This window comes from Vombatus ursinus, unplaced genomic scaffold (genome assembly GCF_900497805.2).
Source record: "Vombatus ursinus unplaced genomic scaffold, bare-nosed wombat genome assembly UNPS02014778.1, whole genome shotgun sequence".
Taxonomy (NCBI): Eukaryota; Metazoa; Chordata; class Mammalia; order Diprotodontia; family Vombatidae; genus Vombatus; species Vombatus ursinus.
In genome coordinates, this window is record NW_020954556.1 from 9,262,889 (window position 1) to 9,268,888 (window position 6,000).

A 6,000-nucleotide genomic window follows, 5' to 3' on the forward strand; every position below is an offset into this window, starting at 1 on the left:
TCCAACCTGGTCACTTATTAACCATGTGACTTTGGCAAGTACTCTCACAAGCAGTACTACATAAAAGTCAATTGTTAATGTATTTCTCTCCACTAAAGTGGCATTGTGGAGTAGTGGCTAGAGAACTGCCTAATGAGTCTGGGACAGCTGGGTTCAAGTCTCACTTCTGGCACACACTGGCTGTATGCCCCTGGGCAAGTCCCTTAACCTCTGAGTGCCCCTGGCAACTATCAAAGACTTGTTGTTCAGTCCTTTTTGGTGTTTCAGTCATGTCTGACTCTTCCTGATCCCATTTGGGGTTTTCTTGGCATAGATTCAGGAGTGGTTTGCCATTTCCTTCTTTGTCTTATTGTACAGAGGAGGAAACTGAGGCAAACAGGGTGAAGTGACTTGCTCAGGGTCACACAGCTAGTAAGTCTTTCTGACTCCAGGTCAGGCACTCTATCCATCAGACCACCTAGCTGCCAACCTCTATGATTTTAAGTTGCCAAGTAGGTGCTAGTCTACCGTGGAAGAAATTCCTCAGTGGGAGATTCCCCAAACCAATGAAATGACAAATATAAGAAAAGTCCATTTTAGAGATAAGGAAACAGACAAGGGGTTGCGACTTGTGCAAGGTTGCAGAGCTAATAAGTGGCCAAGGCTAGGACTCAAATTCGATTCTCTTGGTTCCAAATAAAATGAGTGTTAATTCTATTCCACCACAGCTGGCTAATTCTTACTCCCATTCAGACCTTCTGGCCACATCCCACTCAAAGTGTTCGGCATTCCTCCTTACTGTTACAGTTCTATCCCTTGGCATTTATTTACTCCTCTCTTATGTGGACCATTCTGTGATGTTCGACTTAGGTAGCTACACTAAATAAGTCAACTTCCTCTTCTATAAGATAATTCTTCAAATGATTACAGAGTGATGCTGAATCTGCCAAGCCAAACTCTAAAAGTTAAACATGCCAGTTCCTTCAATTATATTATTTACTAGCCATCTGACTGTGGTACATCACAACAACAACAATAATGACTAACATTTATATAGCACTTTAACATTTGCAAAGCATTGTACAGATGTTATCTCATTCTAGACTCTTGCCCTGTGAGTTAAATGCTATTATTATTGCTGAAGCCAAGAGAGGCAAAGTGACTTGCTCAGGGTCACATAGCTAGTTGAGTGTCTTCCTGACTCCAAGCTCAGCACTTCTAACTGCTACATCAACTAGCTAATTCAGTTTCCTCATCTATAAAATAATCCTTGGAAATAAAATTTGAACCACTACCCAAGCAGGATAGTGCTATTTTGAGAAAAGTACTTTGTATAGCACAAAGCCCTATAGAAATGTGAACCACTTGAGTAATGATATTTTTGTTGCTGTTCAGCACTCAGTTTTGTCTGACTTTTCATGACCCTGTGGACCATAGCACTTATACTATCTGTGGCATTTTCCTGGCAAAGATACTGGAGTGGTTTGCCATTTCCTTCTCCAATTGGTATTATTATTATCTGCTTTTGTGCTTCAGAGGGGCAGGAGATCTGTAGACATTCTTTGGATAATGTTCAACCAGTTGTGAATCCATGTAACCATCTGTCTCATCATTCATCCCAATTTCTTCACTATGTTTCTCTGCTGGTGTCATGACTATGACCTACCCCAATACCAGGTCTATCATATGCCATTAGATAAGCCTTGGCTTAAACTATTCATAGTAGAAATCTAGTGTCATAAGTAGCCTGGTACAGTGTAAAGAGCATAGGACTAGGAATATGTGTGACCATGACAATTCACTTTGCCTCTCTGTGCCTCAGTTTCCTCATCTGTAAAATATGAGGGGATTGGACTAAATGATCTCTAACATCTCCTCCAGTTATGGTCCCCCAATTCTAGTCCTGGTTGTCCCTTTAATTCATTGTGTAACCTCTGATGAGTCATTTGGTGGACCTTTGTTTCCCAACTGTGAGACAGAAGGGTTGGAGTAGTTCTTTTCATCTTTTGCATCTCCTTTGAATCTCCAGAATTCTGTGATTCTGTTTTTGGAGACAAGAATGGAGCTAGCCAAAGAAGCACAAATTATCAGAGTTCAGAGGGACCTCTAAGGCCTTTTAGTCCAACCTGTACCTGAAAAGAAATCCTCCCTACAACATTTCTCATACTCGGCTTGAAGAGTTCTAACGATGGGGAACTCACTACCTACCAAGACAGCCCATTCCAGTTTTGGGCAGTTCTAATTATTAGGGAGTTTTTCTTTAGATTGAGTCAAAATCTGCCTCAAGAATGTCTAACTTTAGTTGAGTCTTTTTTTTTTTCTTCCTTTTTGGCTAGGCAATGGGGTTAAATGACTTGCCCACGGTCCCACAGCTAGTAAGGGTCAAATGTCTGAGGTCAGATTTGAACTCAGGTCCTCCTGACTCTAGGGCTGGTGCTCTATCCATTGTGCCACCTCACTGCCCCAAGAATGTCTAACTTTTGCTCCTAGTTCTGCTCTCTGAGGCCAAATGGAACAGTCTAATCCCCCTGCAGACACCAACTCTTCAAACACCTGAAGACAATCCCTGGACTGGATTCCCCTGTTGCTTTTGTGATGATTTCTCACAAAGCAACCCCATTCCTTTTACCACCATCCAGTCTCTCATGGTGCTTTTCTCACGGACTCTTGGTGAAAACTTGTTGACAAACCAATGTGGTTTCATTATGAGACTGATATAAAGCTATCATGTTGTCAGACAGATTGATGAGGTAATTGAGTCAGAGAACCATAGAATTGTAGATGACGACCCTAGGAAGTAGCTTCTAGGACACCAAGGCCCAGGGAAGTTACTCAGGGATATCACAGGTAGCAAACTGGAGTTTGAAGTCTTTGACTCAAAATTCCAGTACTCTTTCCTCTGTGCACACTGAAGGGACTTCTTACAACTTATGATCTCCAAAGTTTGGATGTTGCTTTCAACAAGGGCAGGGAATTCCAAACCATTGGCCCCAGGACAATTGCATCCAGGAAATCCTCTGGTGTCTGTCCTACTTGCTCCTTACTTTTCACCAGAGCGTCACTTACCTGAAAATTTTCTTTTCCTCCCACTAATCCCTGGACAGTATAGCCATGGACTTGTAATATACCTTATGGCCTCCAGATTTTCTTTCAGTTCTTGATCTATGATCCTATGACCTGAATGGCCTTTTGTTTCTTTGAGTTGGAAAGTGTCCCTGAAGTGTTTGTTTATCATTCATAAGACCAGAAAATGCTTCATCAGCTGAAACCTGCTTACAGCAGTAAATTGCTGTTCATTGACTGAATCACACTGTGGGCCTCCCTTGCCATATCACATAGCTCTGGCTTATAGCTGTACAGGAAGAACGTGCAGTGCATGCTGGTTAGCCGGCTGTCCAGAGGAAAGAAGCTGACTGCTGTCTCGGGCATGCCAGAGAACAGAAAGTGAGACTGGAAAACCAGACTAGAGGACGAGAACATTAGATCAGAGAACTGTGGAAGCGAGTTGCTAGAAAAGGTACTCACTCAGAAGTCCAGGTAGTAATCTGAACAGCAGCACCCTTGCTTCTTCTTAGGAAAACTTGGGGGTTCAAGCAGCTGGTCACATCTGGTTGCCTTCCTCCTGCATCTCCAGCAAATAAACTCACAAGCCGCCCCTGGAAAGGGTCTGCTGCCCGGAATGAAGCAGATGGTAATAATTAGCCAGAAAGTCATTGCGTGGAAAGTTCCATATCCAAGGACGGCCCCTGGTGAGCCATGGACACAGCAAGGCCTGCCCCGTTGCCTAGGGGTATTTCACTCTCACTCTCCCGGGGGAGGTGACTCAATATTGTGTCTGCTTCTTATTCCTGTCGGTGCCTCCTTGAAACCTCCTTTCAAAAAATCTTTTTAATTGGAGGTGAGACCAAAAAGCAAGGTTTACTTGTTTCTCCTCTAGGGCTGTGAAACCTAGACAGAGCTGGGAGTTGCTTTAAAGATAGTTGACAGAGTTTGGAGAGAAGAGATAGAAGGAGGGGTCAGAATTTGGGATAGTTGTGGGGATAAGTAGCAGAGTTAGGATACAAAGTCAAAGAGTTTGGGGACAAGTGATAGTTTGGAAAGAGATGACTGAGCCAGTTTAGAGATAGGTGAGAGTTTAAGGACAAGAGATGTAGATGATTTGGAGGCACCACAAATAGTCTAGATTTTCACCTTGCTTTGGGATTTGTGCACCCAGATCCACCACAGACTTATTTTGGGAGTGACCTGTGTTTGTAAATAAGAAAAACTTTCTCCGAGTTTGAATTCTTGGTCCCATGTCCTCTTGAAAGACTAAAGTGCTATGGAATCAGATCCTGAATTCTAAGTAGGCAGTGTAGAAAACATTTATTTTGAATAACTTTGAGGGAGCTAGGAAAGCTATATGTTTTCCCCTCCAGATTTTCTACGAGTTACTAGATATTATTACTAGAGTTTCATCTTTTTAACTTGAAACCCAGGAAAATACTTGTGGGAAGTATTTTTTTTGTTGTTATCAATCACTTACATCTTAGTATGAATAAAAGTCTCTCTAGAGGAGAATGAATAGACAAAGGCTTAGAGGGGATTATTGAAATATTGTTATGGTACTTTAAGCATTGAAGTTAATGTATTACAGCGTAAAGTTATTCGTTTGTAAAGTAAGAATGCTGGACTAGTGGATCTTCTAGAGATGACTAGACTAGATGTTTCTTTCAGATCTTAACTCTGCAATCTTATTATACCAAGTAAATAAACAATTTGTAGAACTGATATTCTGTGTTAAGTTTTATTTCTATTTGATATCTTATTTTTAAAAATTACATATAATAACAATTTTAACTATTTTTTTTAAAATTTTGAGTTCCAAATTCTCTCCCTCCCTCTCTCCCTTTCCCCCTCTTTGGGAAGGCAACTTGATACAGATTATACATGTGCAGTCATACAGAGTGTTTTTCCATATTAGCCATGTTGCAAAAAAAATAATAATAATAAAAGAAACCACAGACCAAAAAAAAAAAGAACCCAACAAGAAAAATAAAGAAAGTTATTTAAAAAAGTATGCTTTGATCTGCATTTGGACTTCATCAGTTTTCCCTCTGGAGGCCAATAGCATTTTTCATCATAAGTCCTTTGGAATTGTCTAAATCATTGTATTGCTGAGAATAGCTAAGTCATTCGCAGTTGATCATCATACAGTATTGCTATTACTATATACAGTGTTCTCCTGAATCAGTTCATGTAAGTCTTCCCAAGTTTTTCTGAAACCATCCTGCTTGTCACTTTTTTTTTTTTTGAGGCAATGGGGTTAAGTGACTTGCCCAGGGTCACACAGCTGGTGAGTGTTATGTGTCTGAGACAGGATTTGAACTCAGGTCCTCTTGACTCCAAGGCCAGAGCTCTATCCACTGTGCCACCTAGCTGGCCCTTGTCACTTCTTATAGCACAATATAGTATTCCATCACAATCATATTCACAACTTGTTCAGCCATTCTCCAATTGATGGACATGCCCTCAATTTCCAATTCTTGATCACCACAAAAAGAGCTGCTATAAATATTTTTGTAATGTAGATCTTTTCCTGTTTTTTTAAAGTCTCTTTGGGATACAGACCTAGTAGTGGTATTGCTGGGTCAAAGGATTGGTTGTTGTCCAGTGTTTTCAAAGAGGACCAAAATGACATCACTGTATTAGAGTCAAGTTTCAGTGTGTCTGATTGTGGCTGATCAGACCAATATGAGCTTGCAATGTTCTACCACAGGTCAGGCACAAATAGTCTATGTGAACATTTGGGGTAGATTGTCTAAGTTTGCATATCTTGCATTTCTCTTGAGCTATTTCAATTCTGCTTTGCTCATAGAGCACAGCACCTTCTCTGATGAGGGCACACCATGCTGAGCAGTCCTGTGCCAGTGTCTGCCATGTCACCCAGTCAATTCCAAAGTCCTTAAGAGAGACCTTAAAAGTGTCCTTGTATCGCTTCTTCTGACCACCATGTGAATGCTTGCCCTGTGTGAATTCTTT

General features: G+C 41.1%; 1 protein-coding gene across 1 annotated transcript in view; it reads right to left on the reverse strand.

The window, feature by feature from the left end:
* Positions 1-3,642, reverse strand: part of TACC1 (transforming acidic coiled-coil containing protein 1) — a 150,247-nt gene extending 146,605 nt beyond the window's left edge. The window contains exon 1 of the mRNA XM_027865026.1: positions 3,505-3,642. The gene's annotated coding sequence lies outside the window, so the exon portion shown is untranslated. The remainder of the gene's footprint in view (positions 1-3,504) is intronic.
* Positions 3,643-6,000: the final 2,358 nt, after the last annotated feature.